The sequence below is a fragment of the Athene cunicularia genome (genome assembly GCF_003259725.1).
Source record: "Athene cunicularia isolate RWA chromosome 4 unlocalized genomic scaffold, athCun1 chr4_part3, whole genome shotgun sequence".
Taxonomy (NCBI): domain Eukaryota; kingdom Metazoa; phylum Chordata; class Aves; order Strigiformes; family Strigidae; genus Athene; species Athene cunicularia.
The window spans coordinates 19,032,797-19,060,468 of NW_020799100.1; positions in this window are offsets into that span (position 1 = coordinate 19,032,797).

Here is a 27,672-nt window from a genome sequence, read left to right on the forward strand (position 1 = left end):
TTTTTTTTTTTTTTTTTTTTTTTTTTTTTTTTATAGTGATGTGAGATGATTTTTCACAAAGCCCTTTTGTTATGCAATCTGTAAAACAGAATTCATCAGTTTTCTTTGTAGCATTCGAGTGCCTTCGTCATCCCTTATGTATTCCACAGCTGAAGTCAATTAGAAACTTCCATTGACTTGGCCCTGTAACACGACAGGGCTCATGACAAGAACTTTTTTCATATTTAGCCTAGAAAGGAAGGATTAAAGGTTTTTTCAATCCCATGACTTCCAGTAAATGCTTCAAACCTTTGAAATGTAAATTCAGTTGTCTTATTTTTTCAGTTTTTTGCACCTTATTTATCACAGGCACCTAGAATGGGGCCTTCACTCTACAAGCAAGTCAGTTGTCTTATCTAGACTGAAAAATTATCAGGGATTAAGATATATGTTATGCAGGTTTGTATGTGTATGGATCTTTCATCTGCAAATTGATCTGGATGGCCATGAGACTTCCTTTTGGACACAGATTCTGGCTTTCCACGGGGCCTGGAGTTCTTGATATTATGCTTGACTTGTCAAATAGTTGAAATTAATTTACAAGTACCTGTTAAATGTGTTACTCTGATACTGAGATGAGTGCTGATTTTCTTCATGCTGTCAGACTGAAACTATCACAGGGAGTTGGGTAATGGCTGACTGTGTAAACTGGCATATCAGTCTGATGATACAGGAGTGAAGAAAAAAGGTTCAGTTCCTGGTCTTGGATTGCACTTTCCCTCTTCCTACGGATGCATGCCTGACTCCACATGGCTTTAGGTGAAGAACTCCTTTATCATATTGAGGGATAAAACATTATTCGAGTAGGAGAGCTGCTCAGCTGGTATGAATTAGCGTAGCTCTGTGGGAGTCGACAGACATATGAAGGATTAAGAACAGCTCAGGGCTGGGCCGAGCATCATTCTCAACATCATTTCTTAACATAAGCCTTAAAAACCTTTCTTTGAGATAATGCCAGGGAAAATACGAAGTAACAGCAGAAGTCTGGCAAAACTTGTTGGCCATTAAGAAAATATCTTACCCAAAGGAGGGAGCTTTATAAGCTTCTCCAAGCAGGATGATAACACTGGGGAATCTGACTCTATACCAGGGACGAGTCTTGTGGATACTTGCATTTTACACGTTTGTCTGGCAAAACGAATGTTGTGGTGGTTTTCTATGGTGTGTTTTTTTTGGTTTTTTTCCCCCAATAAGTTTCATACTGGCAGGGTTGCAAATGGTATTGTAAACATTACTGAGATGTAGTCTGGTCTGTGTAACAGAGCCGGTCAGAAGCTCTGAGCATGTGGCAGCTTAGTCTGCTTGGACTCTTCTAAAAAAGGTCTTATTCTGTCCAGCATCTCATCTTAGTATGTCTTGATGCTTTAGTTCAGGGCAGAACATGAGCTTTCTAAGCCTATGGGACTCAACATTTAAATCTAAGTCCTTATTTTCTGTGTTCTTCATGGTTTCAAAAAGCCTCAAAAAGGTAGACAGAGCTCAAGCAGTGACAGGAACATCTCCTGTACACATCATCCTTTGTTTACAAGAAACTCATTCAGGCAGATAGCAAGTGCCACTCCATTTTTCACATGCAATGAATCAAGCTGCCTGCAAATAGCACAGTTTCTCACCAAATGAATCCATGTTCTACTAAAGTGTAGGCTTTCTTTTTTCTTTCTAAGAGCTTTTTATTTTAGACCACATTGTACATATCTGTATATTTTTGAAAATGCCATCATGAAGATTTGTCAGCATTTACTGATTTACAGAGATACAGAAAGGAGAAGCCCATTACAACACTCAAGTGTTACTTGCCATTTGGACAGGTTTAGTGCATGATAAGATATAAATTCTGGTGCTTCTGCCAAGAGTTCAAGATTAATTAAAGATGTAGCATAAATGATGGCTGTTACATATAATCTAATTCTTGCACTATGCTCTATATGGAAAAAGACTAAGATGACTTGGGCTGGGGAAAGGACAATTTTTATGTTTCAAACTTCAGTAATACAAGAATTTTACACCAAAAGATACCTTTGGGGTCCAGCATCCTCCTCCTGGCATGCTTGTCTTACCTAACTTGATACAAAGTCCATAGAAATCCACACTGCTTCCATTGATCCTAATAGCCTTGTTTCCAAGAGCTGTGTTCTAAAAATTAAAGCAGACAAAACATGGGCTAATGATGTCAATGATCACTTGAGATCATTTATTCAATCTGAGCAATACATATTTTTTTGCAGTTAAACAGGTCTGCCTTTGGAATGAAAAATATATAATGTAAAGGCAACAGAGTATTTCCTTCTGCAAGTATATATTATGTTTCTTTTCTCTGTTTTTTTTCCATTGATTTATGGTTTATTTACATTTTCTTTGCTAAATTATCACTTTATGCTTATAAAGTGTTGAAAACATTTTAAATATTACCACTGTATAAGGAGTGACCTCTATTTTATGTGAGAGTAAAATCCTCTGCATAATCCAAGTCAAAGGAGAATGTTTCCAGAATGTCAAGCTTTCTCCCTTCTTCCTACTTTTAATTTAAATTATGAAAGATCGATTCCTGTTTTATCTCTGCAGCAGAGGAAGCAAGTGAAGGGAGCAGTTTCCTTTTTTTGTGTCAGTTTTCCTCAACTTATTTGGGTTTGGTTGCTAATATGTAATTTGCTCTCTCTGACGATGTAATTGATGATTACAGTGTCTGCCTCCCTTTCTTTATTGGAGGATCAGAGTTCTCTATTTCAAAAAGACACACATGAGAATCAGGTGCTGATATATTCACTATTTAGTAAAAACAGGCTCTTTTAATAAAAGAATAATTTTGTTCTTCCGACTTCAGAAGTTTAGAAAATAACTTGCATTTAATGTGACCAGAGGGCAGTATGTTGGTTTCTAGTTCCAGTAACATTATTGATTTGAATTGCATTGTAGAAATATGACAGTAATTAGTCATCAGGATATCTCTGAAAGTTATTTTATGATATGAAATTGCTCTTCACTAATTTAAAGATTACTCACTGTTGTGTGTTTCTTTGTTGATATATATTTTTTTTTGTTGTATGAATGGAGAGATGTAGGTAAAACTGGGTGAAAATCTCTTTGATCACTGACCTTTTTTCTTTGAAATTATCTGATGAACAAGTTGTTATTTTTATTTTTAAAGTGTCTGCTGGACATAACCATACCCGCTAAACAGAGATTTATGTAATTTTTCTATAACACATAAACAGGGGTTTGGGATTGGACGTGTTTTGAGGTCAGATGCTCATCTTGTGTAAATCGGTGTATCTCAGTGTACATGAGATGTGGATCTGGTTAATTTTCTCTCTGTAATTGGTACTTGCATAGAAGACTCCTACATCACCTCAAATTGCAAGACTAATTTAAATAATTGGGGAAGAAATGAGAGATCGAATAGCAGGGGGTTTCAGCAATGTCTTGGAAGTGTGGCATTTGTTTTACTGCAGAAAAAAAGAGGCCAAGAACACTCCGCTTTAAGAAACCCAGAGTATGAACGCTGCTATTTTTTAATCAGTGCAAGTTGGAAACAGGTCACTGTTCAGGTAAATAAATGAATGGCCGTCCAGTGTTAACCACTGAGGAGGTTTTCAGGAGAGGGAAGATGTCTTCTGCTTTTTCTTTTCATGGTGGAAATAAAACATTAGCACATCTGCGATGTCTTCTTACTTTCCTTTCTAAAACAAAAGGAAGCTTTTGTATTATGTACACATAAGTCCCAAGCATCAAAGATTCTTCTTAGCTTTTTTCTTGCAGGTATTTTGGAGACTAAAGCCAGTGCAGATAATAATGTGATAATTCTTGAAACTAAAGCAGATGATACCAGGATGATCCTTAACAGTGTCAACTTCTGAGGTTTAGAGATTTGCTTCTAGTTTGCTCTGGCTGTACAGCTTAAGTTGTAACAAGAGAATGCCTTCAGAAAGTCTGCTTTAGGGGAAGATAAACGTATGCTGAAATAGTGTGGTGATTAATGTGGCGGAGTAGTGTGTGGGAGGAACTGGGCTATAAGTTCTGCTCGGTCTAATTTGAGATATTTAATTAAAGTCTCCTGAATGTAAAGCTGAAGTCTTAAAGATAAACATGTCAAAAAATACGAGGGTCTTTTCTTTCTCCAAGAGATAGTTTCGTGAACTGTTTTGACTGTAAGGAAACAATGGTTTGATAAAACTTTATTTAGCATAAATTAGATAGGGCTATTGGCTGTCTGTTGTTTCCTCCAAACCCACAGATTTCACATTCTTGTTCATCCACGAGGCTTTCCTTCATTTTTTAAGTAATTATGTGATTACCATTTGGAATCAAGAACTAGATAAATAGTATTTGGTGCTCTGTCTTGTTTAATGTTTCTTAGGAAATTTTAATGAAGTTTAAAGATTTCAGGCCTTTGCTCCTCAAAGTACGTATCTATATGATTCCACTATATGTGAATTTACTGTGGTCCCAGTTATGTATGCAAATTTATACCATTTTCTGGCTTTTCTTTTTAGACCTATCCCAGAAGCCTGACTTGGAACAGCCCAGAGCTTTAGAGTATATTTGCGTGGGTTGTGTCCACACTTTAAATACATATTTCCAAGTATTGTCTGACATGTTTGAAAATATAGTGTAGGCTTTGAAACAACTTGCAACCCAAGTTTGGCTTCTTATGCACAGTTCCTACCAGTAGCATGTTAATATAATGTGACTTTTCATAACAGAAACCAGTTCACAGTTTCTTAAGCTCATCTAGAGCATAATTTGACAATGAAACTTCTGTATTTAGATGAAGGACATTAACATGTGTCATAAACTTTTGGCATACAGTCTCAGAAATGAAATAGGGGGTATGGTCCTCTGGTAAGAAACTCTTTGTACATGTGGTACAGAAATGGACTCAAAGCTCAGTGGATAGGATCTAGTAGATTAAGTTTCTTCCTGCCTGCCATTTCTAACCTTTTTTCATTGATAACTGATGGTGTCATTTGAAAAATCACTTAATCTGTTAGTACTAGCAGGTATATCATTTAACAGACTAGAAAGCATATTTAAAGAGACAGTTTTATTAGCTGTTATTCTGTCTTAATGCCTCAGCATTGGTTCTGCCCCATACTGTTCATTAATCAAGTCCTGATACTTGTGACATTTGCAATGGAAAGTGACAAGCAAATGCCCATCCAGGAACTTGATTCTGGTTATGGCAGGCGAGTTCCCCGTGTTCAATGATAAAGACAAAGGGTGTTCCTTGAAGAAATATTATCTGTACCCTAGCTAGCTATGTCAAAAGAATACTCTTATCTGACTGGTCATATCTAGCAAAAAATCACTGTAGTTACAGTGGTGACAAAGGGAAAACTCGCCACCTCAGTTTTGCAACATCTATTGATGAATTCACTTCTTCCTGTATGAGAAATTAGGCATCTTGTTAACATTCCTTTGAACAGAGAAAGGGATTACAGATTAAGAAGAATAGAACAAAAATATAGTTGCCAGGAGTAAAGAGATCCTTCCTGTGTTTCCATCATATCACAAAAAGGCAGTGATTAATCTGCTTTTACAGCTTTTCCCAGATGTCCAGTGCATGCTGCGGGGCTTTGCATTCAAGAGTATGATGAGATGCTAATGAGTTTATGGCTTTTGGGAAACAAAGTAAAAATGTTTCTATATGCCAGGAACATCTATCATTTACAGTCTACCAGAAAACAGTGGAATTGCCCCATCCCATTTGCAGTGCTAATTTACTGTAGGTTTCCTAGAGAGAAGAGCTATCATTAGATGACATACAATTTCTGCAATTAGCTGGTTAAGCAGCATTTCTTTTTTAAAGTAGCATAAAAATGACATGTTCAGGAACAGCACATTAGATTTTCTTCTAAGTGGCTACTCCAGGGAATAGTATTTGTCCTAGAACATAAAGGTCAATGATAATTGAAGAATGTCAATAATTGCCAGAGCCACTACAAAAATTCATATAAATCTGTTAGACCATTTTATATATTCTTTCTTCAGTAATATCACAGGAGGTGATAGTCCCATAAGTCAAATTCTGTAAGTAGGAAAGTGCTCAACCTATTCTTCAAACACTTGGCTTGTAGCAAGAAACATGTTAAATGATTACGTTTATCTTGTAGCATATTTCTTTTTAATTAGTATTTCTAATGGGTGGAGTCAGGTGGCAACCAAAAACTTATCACGATGCATTTATTGGTGATCCAGGGATCAGTGCAAACAAACAATATGCTGAAGTATGGCCTTAGAGTATAATTTTGATATGTATAAACTTTATCTGCTAACCTGCATTATCTATAACTACTCACTGGATAGGGGTATGATGGGAAGAATGAAAAAGCGAAGGATGTAGAAGAATGATCATTTCTTCCTTGTATGCAGTGGAAAGCCTTAATAGTTGTCTTGAATCTAAAGATAGAAGAGGCATCCATGATATGGAAGCCCAGGAGAAAAGGATCCATTTGTATTTTGAAAGGTGTATCTTCTGTGTGCAAAAAAAAAGAAGAAAACAAATGGGCTTTGTCCCCCTTGCTGCTCCTGCTGGAAGCGTGTTGACTGTCTAATGTGGCAGCATCTGTCAGGTTTCATCGTCTTGAATCGGGCATCTAAAATACATGCATGGTTGTGAATGCAGGTTTCTAGAATCAAAGCTTTTGTGAAATTTTTAAAAAATGAATGAAAAATTTCAGAGTTCCTCTAGATAAAAACTTAACAAAAAATATAATAATTTCTCAGTTTTAAATGCATCAATTAATTGCGACAGTACTCGTAGTTTCTTGTGTTACATGACTTTCCTCTACAAACTAGTTTTCTTGCTTTCATATTTCTTGGAGATGATGAACTCATTTCTCCATCCTTTAAAAAAATAAATACAAAAAGCGTTTTTTCCAAGAGAAGAAATTTTCCAGGATTAGAGCTGCATAGAGCAGACTTGGTGACCTGGGAGACTGTAAATACGTTCAAGAAAAAGGTAGAATTGGTGAGGAGAACAGATTAAAAGCAAGCTACCAGGTGTTTTTCCTCAAGTCATGTAGACATATGCCTTGTTTTGGTTTAGTACTGAAAGTCAACTACAGAGACTTTTTGTTTCTGTTTTACCGCATTTGGTTTACTTTCTGCATACATATTTGAATGTGTCTCTCATTTCTATATCACATTGTACTGCGTGTGCAAATTCATATCTGTCGGTGCTGCGTGTTGCTGCATGATGTGTCTTCTGCTCATAGATGTTCTTTGTTAATTGCATTCATAAATGTAATACTGTCTTGCATCCAATTTTCTTCTCTGTTTTGCTTTTCAAAAACTAACATACGAATATATTGATTGACATTTTTATTCATTATAGGTGGGCTGAATAGATTCAGAAACATTCAGGTACAAGCTGCTAGTACAGTTCGTGTTTTCCATTCCAAGAAGCTGTTCACCCAATCTAAATAAGAAGTATTTTTAAATAGTGTGGAGATTTGGCTCTACTGACTACTAGCTGTGGTGTTATTCTCCTGAAGTACCTTGGGAAAGTACTGTTTCTCACACCTGGAGGCATTCATGATGGAGCATTACCAATTAATTTTCATTGTGGCTTTCAGAGTGGTATTAAAGCACAGCATAGCAGAGGTACAGATGAAATAGTGCAGGGTTTGCAGGGTTCAAATGCTTTACTTTTGTTTTTTATTTAAAAAGCCAGTTATCACTTCAGGTTTAGAGCAACCACTGACTTGATCCTTAAATGTACAATTCATCCAAGAGCACTCGTCCTGTTGATAAATTAACTGATGGGCGTAGGGTTCACTGATGGTATTAGAAGCCTGCACAACATGACATAGCACAGGATAGAGCTGATGTAAATTGATACCTCCACAGTGGAAATAGTAACTCAAAAGAGAATTATTATCTCTGTAGCGAAGGTACAGCAAAAGAAAACGTAATTAGCTTGTGTTACACCATTTGGAAATCAGTCTTTGAATGTTCCATACTGTAAGGATGTAAAGCTGTGTCAGTGTGGTGCCATGCAGAAATAACTGAGCTGGATCTGAACAAGGCAGTGCCCGTACCTGCAGCGATACATGCTTAAGAATCAAAGTGGAATGCTACTGTGGCATTGTAAGAGGATTTTTTTTTAACCTTGATAAGAGAACAGCTCAAAAATAGCTTAGATATTTCTTTATTTCTGAGCTATGCTTCTGAGGCTACATAGGATTTGATGATCAATTATCCACAAAATCTTTCAGCGATACGTGTCCATATACCTGGTTTATGTCAGAAGTTGTGATTGTGAGCGCAAATCAGACTTGTATGCAACTAACACATTTTAGTCTGGAATTTCTGGGACAAAAAAATTGTATAAATGGCCGATGGCATCTGTATGTGATTTTCTGTGCACACCAAATAATTCTGCCACTTGTGAATGTGTTGTCCTTTCTGCAAAAGTGAAAGTCAGTGGAATAGCTTCTTGGAAGTGTTAGACTCTCTCCACGGGCACAAATAAACAGTATAATGTATGCCTGGTAGATGTGTTCAGCACTGCCCACTTGGGTCAGTGCTGCTGTGTTGGGTTTGTGCCAGTTCAGGCATCTACACCAGGCTCTGCTTCGTGATACAGAAACATCTTGTTAGAGAGTTCTATGCCCATCAGTCAGATGCAGCGATAAAAGAAGCTGCATTAAGGGAATTCTGCAATTTATCTGTACACAGGCAGTAAGTACATCCAGGTTTTGTGTAGATATAGTAGTCTGGGCACGTGCAGAGGGATCCATCAACATGTTGGACGTTCAGAAACCTGTGTTAACATTGGAAATCTTGTGGTAACTTTATTTAGTCTAATAATCCAAGTTCCAATAGTAAGCATTTAAGTAATGTATTTTTATTCAGATGTGCTGTAAGATTTCGCAGGTAATTTACAACCATTAAACAAAATGTTTAAGTGCTGATCTGACCTTTTCCGTAAGAATTTTTTTTTTATACAACTATGTGTATTTTTAACACTACTGGAAAGATTACTCTGTTTATAATAAAATAATCCATCCTGCTCATCTCAAATTGAATAAGTGATCTTTATGCCAGGACTGAAAAATAATTGTATATGTATGAATATCAGGAGTGTTGAACTTACCAGCCCTTATATTAGGTACTGGAAAAGCAAGAAGAGTACTGAATCCAAACTTTAGAATCTGTTGTCACATTTTAAACAGGTTTGACACAATGACAGAAATATGAAAATATTCAGGTTGTACAAGTTGGAAACAAAAGTGCTACAAAAAAAGCGCCCAAAAGCAATAAACAAACAAAAAGCCAATACCCCAAAACACTCAAAGCAGTAGACACAGGAGAATCCCAACAGACAAGAGCTGCAAGAATTCAGTCTTCTTGGGTTTTACTGTTCACACAAGTACTGTTTTTTGAAGGTCTTCATCAGTAGGTATTTGTCAAAAGTCAGCACAAGAAGGCTTGTTGTCTACTTAGTTTTGAGTCTGAAATACAATAGACTGAGATAATTAAAGGTACCAAAAATGACAAAAAAGGATTCATGGTGAAAGTTCTTGTATTCCTCTTACAGCTAGAGTGGTAGTGAAACTATCATGAAATATAATCCAAAGAAAGCTGTGCTGGACCAGTTCATTTTGGCAGCTACATCTGGAATGATTCCAGAGCAGCTCATCTTTTATTCAAAGAAAATTTGAAAAGGGATTTGACTTGGCATAGTGTCTCATCTATAGAACAATGAAAGCAAAAAAGTAAATAAAAATAAATGCAACAATAAAGGCATGTCAAAACACTAAGCCACACTAAAAAAAAAAAAAGCATAAAATTGACAAACAGAAAGGAAGATGAAATAATAGAAAAAAATAATGGAAAAAATAGAATAAGTGAAAGAAAAGCAAGTAGGAAATTACATGTCAGAAAAAGAAGTGCAATAGAAAGTGGAAACAGAAGAAACCATGTGGAGAAAGCAAATAAGGCAGAACAATATTGAAAATCAATTTAAAGGTGAAATATATATGATTTGTTGGGGATTTGTTTCCCTTGAAAGAATTTAAAACATTAAATTATATATTGTTTGAAGTCTAAACTGAAATTGTTTTGGTTTATTCAGTAATGTACGGATTACTTTTGCTTAAACGTTAAGGAAAATACGAAGATAATTCTATCACTTATTAACTAATTGCAATTAAAACTGAGATGGTTAGAATATGCAATGATGTCTTGGCTGATTTTAACAAAGTTTATACCTTTGAAAACATGGAAGTTAAACATTACAAACAGAGATGTGTATTTTTTATTCTTTTATCATAATGCATTAGTCTGTTTCATGTTAGTTATTAAAATATCGGAAATGAGGTGAAAAATTAATGAATGAACTCACAAATGAGCAATATATGAAGATCCACCTGAGCATCATCAGTGTGGAATCTTGTTCAAATTCTAGGCTTTTAACCTCTGTCTTTTGCTAGTTAGTTGCTCTCTGTGTTCCCTCTTTTCAGTAAAGTTAAACTTTGCTAGCCGCAGCAGTAAATGCAGTTTAGCGTGGAGTAGGAACACTTTTCTTTTGGTGCCAAGAGGAATCTTGGCCATATCAGCATAAAACAAGGCACAGTTAATTTAGCCTTCATCTAGGTGAATTTTGCAGCTTATTCTGAGCTCCCGGGATCCTGGCCAAGCTCCGGGTCAGTGGGTTGCAATACAGGGCCACTGAACTGGCACTCTGCTCCAGAACCTAACTTGGAGCTGGCTACTTGGAGCAAAATTTGGGAAATTATGGCTAATGTGAAGCAGAGAGGTAAGTCAGTCTGTTATCATGGTCTTTCAGTGCTTTGCTATTCTGACCTAAGAATTCCAAAATAGTGTATTCCAATTGACTAAAATAGTGTGTTCCAATGCCAGCTCATTTGGAAAAGGCTGTTCTTTGTCTCTGCAAACACCTGCTCTTGTATGGGTCCTGTAGGGATAAACTCTTTATCAGAAGTCTAAGTTTATTTAGACTCACAGGGAAAGCCTCACCAGAAAAGAAGGTAGCCCAAACCGTGGAAACTCATCCTGGAATAGTAGAAGTGTAGGATCGGAAAACACTTGCTTAGGTCTCGGAACTCAAGGATGTTTTTATAAAAATCATCAGCAACAGAATTCCTGAAAACTTTGAGATTGGGTCTAAGAAATTTGCCTGTGCTGGGCAGCTAATTTGAGGGAATGAAAGATGTTTCTAATGGGAATTAAAGTTACTGTATTTAAAAAACAGAAGATGAGAAAGAAATGAATTATGCTTTATGGTATAAGGGTATGGTACATCCCTTGCTTCTGTTATGGTTTTGTAAATAATTTTGTATATTATGCAGATTTTTTTGTAGTTCCGGATTTGAACATTCTTGATATTTCAAGTGATTTTATAACTTCCATAGGTCATCATGTAACTGATCTGAGAATGTAAGTACAGCTGAATCTGCCTTATCATAGATGTCAGAAATACTTGTACAGTTGTTCAGATGCTTTTTAAATTTGACGTATACCCTTTCCACCAAAAACATGTAGGAATCGTGCATGTATATAAAAGATACGGCAGATCTCTAAGGTTGGTCTGCTGCTGGTGAGCCGTGGCTGGAAGTATTTGATAATGCATTGAGTTTCCTTTTGAGGACCAGCAAGGAATGAATCTACTCTCACCCTCCTGAGCGCTGCATACAGTTTCTGTGGTAGTCAAATAAGAAGGGAGCTCTTTGTGTTCCACTTGTTACAGAATCATTTGCATTTTTACTGTTGGAAGGACAATTTCAGCTTTCTAACAGGTTAAAGCTTTGTTGTCATACTCCAAACTGGTTTACTTCTCTTGAAGATGTATTATGGCTTTTCCTGCCTTTGGTTTCTGTCCGTATGGTAGAGTTTAAATTCGAATTACCTTTCAGCTATAGATGAAGCAAAGGCTTCTCTTTATTCTGGATCAAACCCTCTTCACAGGCAATGAAAACAATGCTGCACTTCCCTTCAGGTGAGATAAGCCCTCATTTGATGATCTTGTGACTTCAGCATGAGTTCCCATCACATCTGGAGCCATTCGGTTCTGTGCCATGCTGCAGCACAGTGCTCCCTCAGTTACACTAACCCAACTGTTTATGGAGTCATGTCGTTCATTGGATCAGCAAACTCATCTGGGTTAAAACAAAACAAATAAACCCCTGCAAAATAGATGGAAGGGGAGCACTTATAACTGATGTTTCTTCTGAAATCCCTCTATTTTAAGCCATGCTTTGAACTCACATCTTTTATGTTCATCCTGGGCTTACTAGTTCTCTGAGCTCTGGGATGACATCCATCATCATTATTTCTTACAACTTATTGTTAAGATCTTAAAACCCTTGTGAGATTCCTAATGTTCACCTATGTCTTCATCTGGTGGCCCAGGCATGCACTACTGGGCTTTCTTTAGCAGCTACATAGTGCAGCTTCTCTCCCCAACATAAATGTCCCACTGTGGGTTTTTTATATCCCACTACTGCTAAAATGATGTTTCTACTGTTAAGAACATTAATTTAGACATATGATCAATAGCTATTTTTGTGTAGAATACGGTTCTGAAAGCAGTTAGTATGTGGACTTAATAATTACATTTCTAACCACTAAACACTATGTGGAAAAAGTAATGGGTATATACAGAAAAAGAAAAAATGTACCCGTCTTCAAGTCATGTTTCAATTTCTTAGCACTGTAGAACATTTTTTGAATCTCAGGACCTCAAGTATCACACCTATAGCCATATTGCATTTAAAAATTATAATCAAAGTCTGGAGGAATCCATAAGACTCATTCACAGTTCAGCTGTTTTACCAGAGAGTCTCTTTTTTTCATACTAAACCCGTTTTTCGGATACTGGCAGCCATAAATAACTCTCATCCACAGGCAGTCACTAAGGTATAAGTCTTAAACTTTTGGGCAGAAACATATGAAGGATTTATGAAGTCAGATAGAGATACATAAGTGTAAGAGACTTGCAGTCTATCAAATCACCTGAGATTTGTAGGTTGGACTCTACCGAATTAAAGTAAAATTCAAAAAGCTGCTGAAACCCTGTTCTGGTCTCTTTGATCCCTTCCCACTATTCAAATTAGACTAATGGTTTGTCTAAGTTCTGCTGAGTGTTCAATATGGGCATTTATAGGCTGCACAGACAATGTGAACCATAAGCAACTTCATTAATAATTACATTAAAAATTATTCCCAAGTAAGCAGATTCTTCCCTGTCTGTACTCATTCCAGTTATTGGGAATAATGCAGTGTTCAATTTGCTAAACAAAAATAACTACTTATTATGGCGGGAACAAGATACAGATTGCATTAGGATGGCATTACATCTTATCTGGTAGAGCTTCTGGGATTATTCTTTCCTTCTCCAATTTCAAAAGGAATTCATTATGCTGTAATGTGCAGCAGGAGTACAGCTCCCTTTATAAAATTATTAGCTGCTTTACAATTAAAATTGCCATCTTTTGTCCTGTTGCTGTTGTTTATAAGTGAGAAGAAAAAATGAATGCTAAGTAGAATTATTGTAAAGTACATGCTTATTCTCTGGGAGTGTATTTTCCTTTTTCTCACGAAGTACTGATGTTGCTCTAGTGTGTATTATTAATCACATATTTTATTTATGTCTGAGTAGTATAAGCCCCCAGTTGGGACTGAGAGTCCTGCTGTGTGATTGCTGCACACATGTGTAATAATAAAAGAATAAAAGGGATCCTGCTTCAATCTGTACAGAAGGTTACTACCAGCACAGCTAAAGGCCTCCTTTCTGCAGGTCTCGTGGGGCAACAGCTTCATTCAGATTTTGTTAACAACATTCTTTCACTGTCACAAAGTCCATATGGAGCAATTGCTGCATCCAATTAAATCGCAATTACTAAATAGCAATGGATTTTGTTTAAAAAAAATAAAATAAAAATCTAGAGAATTCTATTGTGGCAATTGGTTTGGTATTGCAGCCTGCATTATAGGTGGTGTTACTCTGCTATTGATTCTTGATGGCATCATGACCCAGTACACAAAGCAGAGCTTAGTTTCTTGGGTTCTGTTAAAGGAGATCCAAGTTCAGTAGTTGCTTTCTACCTCACAAAGTTTTCATAAGTGGGACTCTACTAGGTTTCACAGTTTACACATGGAGCAGCTGAAGGTGCTAGGAAGGAGACATCGATTAAGATAAAGTTAGAATATGTTGATGGTACTTAGCTCTCTTATTTCCATTTATCTAACCCAAAAGTGACAACACTGTACAATCTAATGCCTGGGATGTGACAGTAAGTTTTCTGGGGTTGAATCTTGGTGAATTTGAGATGATATTGATAGTTACAAAGCATCAGCAGGGTTAAATTGGTACTTTTTTTTTTTTTCCCCCCCTTCAGGATGGAGCAATAGTAATGAAAACATCAGATAACTGAATTAAAACTCTGAATAAGTAATGAATAAATTTGAGGATTGGTCATTATCTAAAAAGTTTCCAGTCTGAATACCTTTAGATTACTTGTCAGACTGTGTATCAGGGTTTTATAAATGGGGAGTGTAAAAGAAAAGGAATATAGATCACATGATCACAACGTGGACATATATCCTAGAAACATCTGATTTGAAAAAGGACATCAGAGAATCATTGTCAATACTAAGTAAACATGCTGTGATAGCCAAATGGATTAATTTCATAAAGAATATCAAGAAAGAGCAAAGTATGCCAAGTGAAAAGCTGAAGGCTGGCCACAGTTCAGTTACTCATTCCTGTCTTCCGTTCAATGTTTCATTTTGGCTGTTGGCAGGAAAGAATAACAATACCTAGGATGCACTGCAGAAAAAACTGCATATACTAAATTCTTCATCTTGTGCACTCTATATGATGAACGCATGCCACACACTGGTGATGGGCAACAGATGCTACAATTTAATTCAGCATTAATTAAGTGATAACACTGAGGTGATTAAAACTACATTATACTCTAATGACCCTTTGTTAAAACAAAACAAAACAAAACAAAAATCCCTAGAGGTAGAGGATGTGGAAACTTCAAAGGTTGATAACATTTAAAGTTAACTTTTTCAGTCAAGGGTTATTTTTTGGTTTTACAATGAGATTGTATAGTAATAGCAATAAATATATGCAGTCTTTATAAGCAGTGTGGCACATTGACGTAAAGAGTAAGTACATCGTCAGGTTTGGAAATGTGCTTCATTAATCTTAACAAACTTAAAAGTGATGAAGGATAAAATCTGTTGCACCTCTTTAAGATTAATTTTAACTGCATGGGAATATTATTGACTTCTACACTTGAGCACAGAATTCCTCTCTGCAGGAAACAGAAACATCCAGGACAATACCTATATAATTTCTATATACTGTTTTGTCAGTGTGTCTGACCTGTAATCAAAGACCATTTCTAGGAACAAAAGTGCAGTTAGTTTCTAGCCTCATTAATCCTCAGACTATCTAATGAGATGTCCAATGTGTGTTTGAACAGATTTTTTCTGTTACGGATTTTTTCTATTACAGATTTTTATTCAGTCAGTAGACTGAATTCAGTCTACTAAGTCTCCCAGGTAAAGGATTTACTGCTAGATGGCAGTGATTATAGATCAGTGTTATACTGAAAATATTTGCAGTTGTAATCTAGAAGAAGAAATCCTTATACTTCTCCAATATTTTTTCCACAACATTTTTAAAAATAAGTAGAATTCTAAAACGATTTTAACATAAGCACATCATTGCTTTGTTGGAACGTTATTGTCCATGTCAAAGATGAGTTGGTACCACCTGGGTCTTGCTTTGCCCTACTGAAATGATAGCCTTGCATTGACATGTTCATTCAGTATTTTATGTTGATCTTTGCACACTGCATCATTCACTTTTTGGTTCTATTTGGTTTTGTTAGGCATGTTTGGCCCAAAGAAAGATAAATACTGGTTAAAGTGGAAGTATAGTTTAACAAAGGAATTACTCTGGATTAGATACACTAAGTTTTTATCAACAGCTATTAACTTCTTATGTAGTAAGTATTTTCTGTTTTATTTTCTGCCATCTGATACTATTCTTTGTTTCTTCATTAAAGAGATAATTTGCATTAAGGGATAGGTGGCTAACGTGTACTAAATAAATAACACCTATGCATGCAGATGTGTGTTACATACCTGACATACGATCTATTTTTCCATATGTTGTTATAATCTCAAAGAACTCTTTTGGTAGATCTGCTGTTATACTTTTTGCTTCATCATTAATGAGAAATTTCATATAAAAATGTGAAGAATACAGTAGGTTATAAGTTCTTATTGAACATTGTATCCTACAGCAGTTAATGTATTAAAACTACTTCAGGTGACTGTGATAAACTTTTGGCAGAATCCTGGACTGTATGGTGATCATATTTACAGTAAATCATAATATTTTAGTTTTGATTTCAGGTGTAAGTTCAAGGTACCCTGTAGAAATTTTTTTTTTTTTTTTTTTTTTTTTTTTTTTTTTTTGAGAGGGAGTGAGAGAAGCTTGGCAGTTTTCTGCTACTGACATGCTAGTTTTTCTGTTAAAATATAACTTGTGTGATGACTTGGAAAAATGTGATTATATATGCATCCTACTATTCGTTACGTGAGGAATTATGTAAGATTATGAGCTGAGTTTTTACCAGAGCATAAGAAATTATTATCATAATGATTTGTTAAGGATTAGATTTTTTTAGATGTGATGAGAAGAGGGGAAAATAAACCCACCCAAAGTGAAGTCCATCTGCTCCCACAAAATGAATACAGATCTGTTGTCTTGGGAGCATTCAAGTTTATTTCAGTTCAGGAAGGATGGGATCTGGAATCTGTCATAACAGCCAGGTTCATATAATTTTCTGGAGGAGAAATTTGAATAGGACGTGTACAATTACCACATTTGTGAGAAGGGCGATAGAGTCCGTGGAAGGCAGTAGTGTTAGTGTGTAATAGGATCTGAATCGATGCAAGAGCTCCCTTTGGAGAAAGCGCATTGCAGTGCTGATATCAGGCCCCAGAAATGGGTTTGGTGTAGCCCCATGGGCTGAATCATCTTTGTATGCATTCCCAAATGCAACTTTCCTGCTACCTCTATATTTCTCGCAGAACAGAGTGTGTTTTTAAGTACGTTTGTTTCCCCGCATTCAAATATTCCATTGTGAATTCGTGCTCTTTGGAAGATACATGGTTATCTAGTTTTGCTGAGCAATGGATTTATAGTTGTATCGTTTCTAACGATGTTATGTCAAGGCTGAGAATGAAAAGTAAATGGCAAGGACTTAACAAACTCTTCTGACTGTTTGTGACTTCTAAGTCTTGTCTTGTAAGATGCAAAAGGAGAAAATATCATTTGCATGGTAACTTTACTTCAAGTGAAGTGTGGGCTCTTAGTATTTTTAGCACATAATTGGCAGAGCAGAAACACTTATGAGATTATTATGGACTATCTTCTTGTCAATATTTGATTTTCAGGTTTTGGTTATGGAGCTTCAGTATTTTAATTTTCTACAGAGTCTTATCTAATCAGAGTTTCTTGTCCTTTCCCCACACATCCTAAACCTTACATGTACATAACTTCTTAATGCTCCTGGACATGACATGATTGATGCAAACAGATAGATACAGCGAAAAAAAATGAAGGAGCCAGCATAATGTTCTTCTGATTTCTAGTTCTACATGCATTTGGGGGGCAAGAGGCAGACATAGGCTCAGTATGTGTCATGTAATAGATTACCTGTCAAGACACATCCCTGTAAATCCACCACATTTATGTTGGCATCCTTCTGACAGACAGTGGAGGCAGGACAAACACAGTTTGCCTCTGAAGCAGAACTGTAGGACAAAATAGAGTGCACTTGCCAACAACCAATATGAAGGCAAAGTAGAATTGGAATAATTAAGGAATGTTTAGGACTGTCATTCTGGTTTTAGCTTGGCAGACTGATGTTGTTTCTTACATGTCTCAAAAGGGCTATTACCTTTGGTCAACTCAGAGAAAACAGATTAGCAGTGACACTGTTCTTTCTCTTGAAAAGAGTATTTCATACCACTGCAGGGTCTGGTGGCATGGAAATGTGCAAATCTATGAGGAGATGGTCCCAATTCCACTTTGGACTTTCACAAGTGATCTGGAGAGAGGGTTCCCTGGAAATGGGAGCAGTGTGCTGCAACACAGCAGTTGCTCCATGAACTCCCTTTCATTTTACAGTTGTATGGGATGTAATGTCCTAAAATTCTGAGGAAAAAAGATGCTTAAACATCTGGTTTTCTGTTTTGAAACATTACTGAAAAATCAGATAGCAGCAGTATCTTGGTAGTACCTTTCTTGAGAAGAAAAAAAAATCCATGTTTGCTCAAAAGCTATACATTTTTCAGGAATCTTTTCTGCTTCAAATGTGTCTTGGGCAGCTTGTGGCAGCAAACCTACCCCAAGTGCTGTTGAACAGTAAGATTTATTTTTACAATAAAGCCACAGAGTTACAGATCCAGTCAGAAGGGCTGGAACAGGTTGGTAGCCAAACTGTGAATCACTGAAATGCCTGAAACTCCTTGTCCTAATTCGCATATGAGACAACCATAAGTAAGTGCCTTTATGGATGAGTTGTAAATTCTGTGCAGTTTTATAGAGCCTTATACTTTAGGGACTCTTCTAACACTTATTGAATACATTTGAGTGATGAGAATACTATACTTCTGCCCAAGCATCTTTGTAGGATGCAGAAGTCAGAGGTTTTTCTAAGAGAAGATGCACAGGAAAGGCCATCTGGAAGGGAGAAGTCCATGATTGCAGCTTGGAAAAAGTTATGGTCTTCTCAAGACACATTGCTCTTGAGAATCAAGGACCTTCCTGAGATCAGCAACGTAATTTTCAGACTATAACTTAGAAAATAGAAAGAAAATGCGAATTAAGCCTAAGCACAGGACCTGGGAGACATTATAAACACTGTAGCTATTAATTCTCTACACAGAAGAATAAATAAGACAGAGACTCTAATTACATCTCTTTGGGGTGCACTTGACATTCCCCCTCTCCCACAGCATGGTGTTGCTTGTTTTCTGGGCAAGAGTGAGACCACCTCTGCTTTCTGCAATGCAATTTCCAGTTATGCTGACTGAGAAGAACCACTGTGGCTTTAAAATTAGTGTTGTCTTATTTGTCTTTTCAAGTTCATTTATGTCAGTTGCCACTGAAGCCAGAGTGCAATCTCTTTTTAATCATTTCTTCATTCCCCCTTGAATGGTCGCAGTATAGCCGGCTAGAAACTGAGATGAAAAACTCCACTTAATTTGGTTGCCTTTCATCAGGAACTTCACTTACTACAGAGCCACTCTATTAGACCACAGATGTCAAGGCAGCTCAAGACATTAGTTGTCAAAGTAACTCTCCATAACCACCTGCTATTTACATGCAAAACATGCCTCCCTGTTGAGACTAAAACTGTAAACACATTTCTAGGAGAAAACTACTGGCTTAAGCTATGACAGAAACTTTTTCTTTTTGGCTTTTATGTGATCTGGAAAAAAACATTCCCTTGCTGTCAAAATGAATGCAAGAAGCCCCATTTGGGAAGAGCTCTTATTACTTTAAATGCTTCCACAAAACAACTTTGATTTTTCTTTTTCAAAAAGGTTATAATTTATTTGTCTCTATTCACTCCTGTCTACCCTATAGCAACTGTGATTATATACAAATAACAAAATCTGATTGTCTTTCCTTGCAGTATGACAGAATTGTTGCTACTACTGCAATACTAATAGCTGGTTATTTATACCTTTGTGCTAATTCAACTCTGCTGAATGATGCTTTAGAAGGTCAGCTGCTTATCCATCTGTGACTGCTACCCAGCTACATGTGGGGTGTCTGTTTTCTCCAGATTCACTGAACAACTATTGAATGAAAAATAAGCCTTTTAGTTCCTTCACCCTCAGTTCATTCCTTTATCCTCAAGGCACATTCAAAAATAGGAGCTATTCCACTGGTCGCATGAGACTGTGGGCTAAAACTCTTGACAGTATTACTACCTTTTGGTCCATGGTCTAGAGATGTTTGCTAACACCATATGGATGTGGGCAGATATTCTGTCACAACTTCTGATGGTGAAACTGGTTGAATAGTGTAACTTGATTAAACAGTTGTCTAGTTCAGAGGCCATTTAGTGTTTTAAGTTCCTACTTATGACAGTAGCACAAATAAAGTAATGGTGTAACTGGAAAGTTGCAGAAGCAAGTGGTGAGCAAATATAGACCTATTAGCTCTTGCAAACAGATCATTATTTTTCCTGAGAGGAACTGCTAAAGTGTATCTTTAGATACTGGTAGTCATATAACTGTGTAAGAAAGTTTATTATGCAGGAATTTCAAGATCTCCTTCTGGTATGAAAAATTAGAAAGGTGTATTCACAGCAGATGGAATTTCATCAAGATTAAATTTATTCCAGTACATTTAGAAAGTAATTATTGCCACAGAACTGTTACGCCAGTCTAATATTTTTTCCTGTTAATACAGAGCCCAAAACTCCTGGTTTATGTCAGGCTAAGTTGATGGTTTTAATGTAACAACTCTCAGAGCTTATCATCCTTTATTCCTTGTATATACTGAATCTCAACTCCTCCTTGAGATTGAAAGGGGACATGGGGAAGAGTGTATGCGTGTATTACTGGAAGGGAATCTGAGTATGGAATCCCAAGCAGGTAACATCATAACCAAATTGAGGATATTTCAACTATGCAGAACTCAGTTTGTGCAGAAAGATAGATTAGGTCACCTATTAGGAGTTTTTCCATTTCTGATTTTATGCTTCTGAGAATACAATGCTTGCCACCAGTGCCTGAAAGTCATTATTCCAATGTTCCTTTTCTGCTGATGAGAGAAATACCCCTCAGAGATTTCTACACATTCTTGGCATCTAAGAGATGGCAAATTAGGCAGGGAAAATGGGAGTAAGTTAAAGGATATTGTAATGCCTAAATGGAAAAATAATGGACTCCCATATCAGAATATCCCATCTACCTACGAAAAACCTGAAAGGTTATTTCTATATGGCTTTTTTGACTCATTTTCCTCCTGTGTGTATTATGAGTAGAAAATGAAAACGATAAAACAAATTTGAAGGTACGTAAAGAAAACAGCAACCAGTAAATTAAAACTATCAGTTCTGGAAGCACTGCTGCTGTACATATGTTTCCTGCTAGCGGCTGCTGCCCCAGTCCACAGCAGAAAGTTGTCCTTGTTGGGATCGAGGTGACAGCCTGTCCTGGGTGCATACAGCACAGCTACTCTCTTCTTTGGTGGAAATCAGGCAGCACCTGCTAATGACTGCAACAGAGGAGACTGCAAATTTGGGACTGCCCCCAGCAAATTATACAAAGGGCTTACTGCCTAAAAAAGCGATAAAGAGTACAAACTTAGTCGAGGCTAAGTAAGAATGACAGGACAGTGCACTCGGATTGATGGTCTGAATACAGAAAGATGGATATTGCAAACATTACCATTTGTTGTCACTTGTATCTTTTAAGCAAAAGGCAGGGGGTGCTTTTTTTCTGATTTTATGAAGACAAAACAGCAAATGCATCTTGTAGCTTTGAGGTTGCATATGTTATATTTTGTGGGATCTCTTAGCAAGGAGAAAGCTAAATGCAGAAAAACCCCTAAAGCTAGAGATGCTCAAGGTTCCTTAGAATAAGATGTGAAAAGAGAAAAATGTGTTCTTTGGGGGAAAAAAAGCTTTCAGGGTTATTTCTAAACAGCGTTCAGACTTATGCTGGAACTACCTATGGAGAGACTGTAACACTATGTACTGTACACATACAACATGGAAATACTGATTGGTTTCATCACTAGAATTCAGATACGTTGATCATACCATTACTTAGAAGAAATTTTACAGACAGAAACTTGGAGTAGCACAGTAGAGGTTCAGGTCCATTGTATGTAACCTATATATTTATTAGTAAGGACTTAAAGTCATATCTTCAGCTGTTGTAAAATAATGGAATGGTGCTGCTTTGCACCACCTGATTCCCACCCTACATCTTTTCAGCCTCATAGCAACTGTAGGTATAAAGTTGTAGCCAGTGACTGTCTGAATTTAACCTGTGTGTCCTAGAACAGAGGACAGGCCACACAGTTGCAGCTGAGATTGTGTCTGACAAAGACTAGGACTTCAGGAAGCTCTCTATACAACAGGACTTTTTTTAAAAAAAAAATTAATCAGATACTTCTTTAAACAAGTAGGCACTTGGACATCTACATAACGTTCAGCTCTGTATTATCCAAAATAATTACTGACATGAGGTGAGGACTCTTTTCATGTCCTCTTTACCAGAAGGCATTCCACAGAGAATTAGTTCAATGTTTTGGGCTTTCTGCAATCTCCTTTCCCAATAATTAGTTCAATTAGAACACAAATTCATCTTTTAACTGTAGTGTCTTGTTGTAGAGGACTTGTATGCCATAGATTCACGACTGTTCATAATTTTTATAACAGATAGCTTCAGAGCTATTTATTGTACAACATAAAAGAATGATAAAGGCTTTTGATTACTAGTCTTTGATAGAGACTAGATAAGTTGGCAAGCAGATGGATTGGGAGATGATAAAAGAGATCAACCTTAAATAGGGCTTGCTACAATGAGAAAACAGAACTTAGTCAAATACTTAAATCCTGATTACATTTATATTTTCTCAGTAGAAATGGGATCCTGAATTGAAGATTTACTTAAGTAAAGCATTTATTGACCTTACTAGTTAAAAAAATCCAGCCTATGTATTACAGTGACTGGGCCTTGTTCTTTTGTGTTGGGTTTGAAACAGCACTGTGTTCTGATTTTTGTACAAAAGCATGTGGCAATAGTTCCTGGAGATGTGGAGAACACCCAAAAAGTAACGGGATTTGTGTGGCTGCATCACAGTTTGGAGTTGGGGAAGGAGCCTCGGTGATGCAGGCTCCCGGGCTGACTCCACCAGAAGGGCGCCTCAAGGATGACGCAACACACAGAAGTGCAGTGCAGAAGACAGTATTAGGAGCATTACTAAAAAAAATAATACCATGTAATATCAGAGTGCTTGGCACTAGATTAAGAAACTGTAAACAGACTAATGAGGATATCACTGTTCACACCACTTTGAATTAAGGTCCTTGCTAATGGTTTCAATCAAACTACCTAAAAATGTATAAATCTAATCATCATTAGAACAGTCTGTTATATCTTTGTGTGATAGATAACAGCATTTATTCAGGAAGTATATCACTAATATTGATGCAGATATAGTGACCTATGTTGTCGTTGTTCAACTGTTGTTGTTTCTATGGTGCTGTAAATAAACACTACCAAAGAATAAACAAGGATTTTTATTTTTTCTGCCACTTACCTCCATTGCAAGTCTGGAATAGAATATTAAAGTGATTGGAGCTACAGTGTGATAATGGGGCCAAAAATCAAGATTTTCATTGCCTCCTTCACCTCTAATATGATTACAGTAGTTTCAGAACAATAGCATTTTCTTCAAATTATTAATTTATCCACACTTCAGATCACAGTTCACTGTAGAGAGCAATGGCTAAAGAACCTCTCCTCCTTGGGAGTGATGGGCTTGTAATGAATGTCTTTGTCTCCTTCCTAAGCAGCACTGCTGAGGGATGATGATGGGAAAGGTAAAACACACACATTTAATGAAGGGAGGTAATAGTGAACTGTAGAATTGCTGCTTCTTATCTGGACCTTATTTTCCTCCTGTGCTATTTTCATCTTGAAGGTCTGAGTTACTCACCAAAGAGGTGCTTTTAAAGGCACCATTATTTCTGTGTGCAATTAAGCCAAAGGATAAATATGCATTCTGTCTCTGAAGTTAAAAGCCAGAGGTTTTGTGACCATTCATATTCTATGCATTTGGGCTTCCAACTTTCATGAAAGTTAGTCTCCCTGCATGAAACACTAAATTCAACATAAAAAAGAAAACTAAATTAGGAGGTGAGTAGTTTAAGTGAACTGTTAAATTTCAATCCTGACTTTAATTAAGTGGCTATTATGTTTCTGAAGATTTAGCTTATATACATTAAATACGTATTAAAGGACAATTCTTAAAAATTGCTAATACAGCTTTTTAGAATAATGTACATGCTTATATGAATTTTTTTGGTGTTTGATTAGAATTCCCCAATAAAACTAGCTTTTAACGTTCCTTTCTGAACATACTTTCTTATATTGATGCTGTCCTTTGTAATACTGTATAATGAATACATTTAGAAGCATCTGTGAGGTTTTGCTTCATGTACTTGACATGATTCTGGCCTTTTAACTTTTAAAACATTTCTCCAGTTAAGCTGTTCAAGCCCTTAAGGCTGTCCATAGCTGCTGAAATTGATTTCTCCCATGATGATATTTAGAAACCCTTGCTGAAACATGAGAGGGCAGAAACCCAGATTTTTTTTAATATCTCTCTTTTATCCTTTTGGACTTCCTGTGCGTTTTTAAAGGTAATCTGAACGTTGCATTTTTCCTTCCTTTCTTCTTCGTCATCTCCCCTTATACTGATCATCTTGAAAATGTTTATTTCTAAAGGCCATCTTATCCAGAGTTAATCTTTAAAAATGTCCCATATAGTACCTTTGCTTAGAGGAAATCTGAAGTGTGAATGAGAAGGCCTGAAAAATTATTGAGAAATAGAGTTGTAGCTGTAGGCATGTAGTAGTGTAAAATGCTAAGGTTATGTTTAAATGTTTGCTCATTTTTGCAGTTGAGGTGTTAGCCAGCAGTAACCCTTGTGGAATGGTGAAGTCAACCATAGCCTGAGAACTGAGCTCCACTTAACTCCTGGAATTCCTATTGAGATTTAACTGATGGAGAGGCCTTGTACTGGCCTAGATGGGAGTCAGCTCCTCACCTCATCAGAAAAGTATTTTCATTGCTGTAGCTTTACTTCTAATGGTTCATTATAGAGTTTCTTTGCACTTGATCTGAAGACTTGTGAAAACATTTGGAGGGCAATCTGGTTTCTGGATACACTTGCACGTCAGCACGTGAGCATGTCTGAGCTGGTTTTTATCTAGATAGCTTGTGTAGCATACATAATAAAGATAATGTGACATAGATTTCAGCATAAAATCCACTATATTAGATCTCTTAAGTCCTATAAAATTAAAACCTTTTGTCTTCACAACAGGGTAGTTAGGTTAAAGATAATATATATATATACACACACACACACATATATATATATATATATATGTATGTATGACTTGCGTGTGCTACCATTGTGGCAGTTTCCCATAGCACAGTGGACACAGGACAACTGAAATTTTTAGTTTCTGTAGTTATGTGTTTTCTACCTGGGTGGTGTGTTGGTTTAGCTAGGTCACATAATACTGTTTCTGATTTTTGATGGACTGCCTTGGTTTTTTTCTTTAATAGAAAATTGAAAGATTGCAAGCAGGTTCCTAGTACAGAAATTCCATCCTGAGTGTTTGGAAGGATGGCCAAATCTCCAGAAATTACTGTTTTTCTGAAGTTAACAGCCAAAAATATCAAGGAGCTGCATTGATTCACAAAGAAAGAAAGAAAACTAAGTACTTAAAACATGTTACGATTCAGACACATTTAGATTAAGTTTCCATATTTTGCCTGAATATTATTGATCAGATGCAGATCCCCATCAAGGGAAAACTTTTTATAGAAGAGTTACAGTCATAACCAGGCAGACAGGATTAACTCGTGTTAGACATCATTCAAGTAATTTAATTTCTGTTACACCACAGAAAGAAAACTGATAGATCTCTGCAGTCATTAATACATTTGTATACTTTTATATCTCAGTCTTTTAAAAATATTCCTTATAGCTTCCATAAGAACCTCTTAGAAGCTTTGAATTTAGGAATTTGGTTTTCCTCAGATCATTGTGTAATTGTTTTGCAACTAACTATTCACTAAGCTTTTTTGGTATGCTGGGATTTCAGATTAGTGTCTGAGCATTGATAAATGAGGTTTTAGTATTGCTGGAAGTTCGAATTTGGCCGATGAACCTGTTACTTACAACAGGGTATATGAAAGCGGTGACTCTGAGTTGGCAAGCATCAGAAATAAAGATTTTATGATATTATTTAGTTTGACATTTAGTCTTGATCCTCTCATTAACCACTGAAATCTCCCACTGCAGTAAATTCAGGGAAACCCCCTCCCCCCAGGCACTTTATTTGATAAAGGCTAAAATATAATTCCTTAAGCAGAGTTTCCAGTCTCATTAGTTTGACATTAAGTCAGTTTGCTTACATGATCTTTATTTGCACACTGTTATTGATGGAGATTTAATACTAAATTTCAACCTGCAGTGAAGTAAATTCCAGACAGGCGCCTGATTAGGTAACACAATGATTAAGCCTCTGTTATCAGAAGCACCATTGCTCTTTTAAAGAGTGTGCATGGTTTAATTTCATCTCATCTAATTGTTATCAGCAAGCTGCCATTGGTTCATTAAAAACCTTGCCCGTTGAAACAGCAACAGTCTAATGACTTTATATAAAAGTCTGTTTCCAAGGGACTTTGTTGTTCATGGTAGACACAAATTAGAATGCATTATTCTGAGACTTTTTTTTCAGTAGCTACATTTTATCATAATTTTAAAAGCTATAAGTTGGAATCTAATTTGCTTCCTAACTTATTTTAACATTTAAATGAGGAAGAAAGGAAACAAATTTTGCTAGTAATCCCTTTTTTTTTTTTTTTTTTTTTTAGGTTAATTTCTTCTTCTCCAAATGAATATTATGCCATCTAAGCTCATTGACATATTTATCCATATTTTCAATGGTACATGCTAATTTTCTGGCAGTTTTTTCATAGCACTAACTTTGAGAGAATTTAGCATTATTCTCAGAGTTTGTGAGCTTTTTTGAATGAAGGAATAAATACTCAAGTAATTTTCATATGGATATTTACAAAATTTAAAAATAATATTTCACATCTACCTTGTTTTAAATAACAGAATAGTTGAGCAAATTTTGGCCTCCAAAAATGTAGTATCTTAATTCACTTTCAGACACTCAGTATTAAAAGTTCCTTTATCTATTGTATCTTCACTACTTTTTTGACTACAAAGGAATATTTCCTTTGTGGATTAAGCTAACCAAAAGATAAATTATAAACTGTGTATTTCACATTTTTTTTTTAGTATAATTTTAAATGATACTACATGATACTAAATACAGAAAAAGTTAGTAGTAGAAAAACAAAGCATAGGAGGGCATCTCGCCAAACTTTAGCCTTAAAATGCAACCTGTAACCAGAGAAAAGTAACTGAATGTATTAAAAATATTTACATAAAGTCTCTTGGCACAAATAGCAGCAATGTATCATTATCTCCTTGTTATGTTCTACTCACTGATTAGCATTGAAGGGGAGGGACTAGGATAGAATAGGCATAGCAGGAAGGCAGCCAGCACATTAGCTGCCTCTTGTGTATACATAACTCTTAATAAATCAAATTGGCAAAGTATCAGCTGGCAGTTACTGTATCTGTTGTGCAGGATTCTTATACAAAATGTAATTTTTTTGACATAATCAATAATTATTATTGCAGACGTCACAATTAAACAGTTAGAAGTAAGTTATTAAACAGTGTTGATGGTGTTTTCTGTGAGAGGTAATGAACTGTACATACTAGAA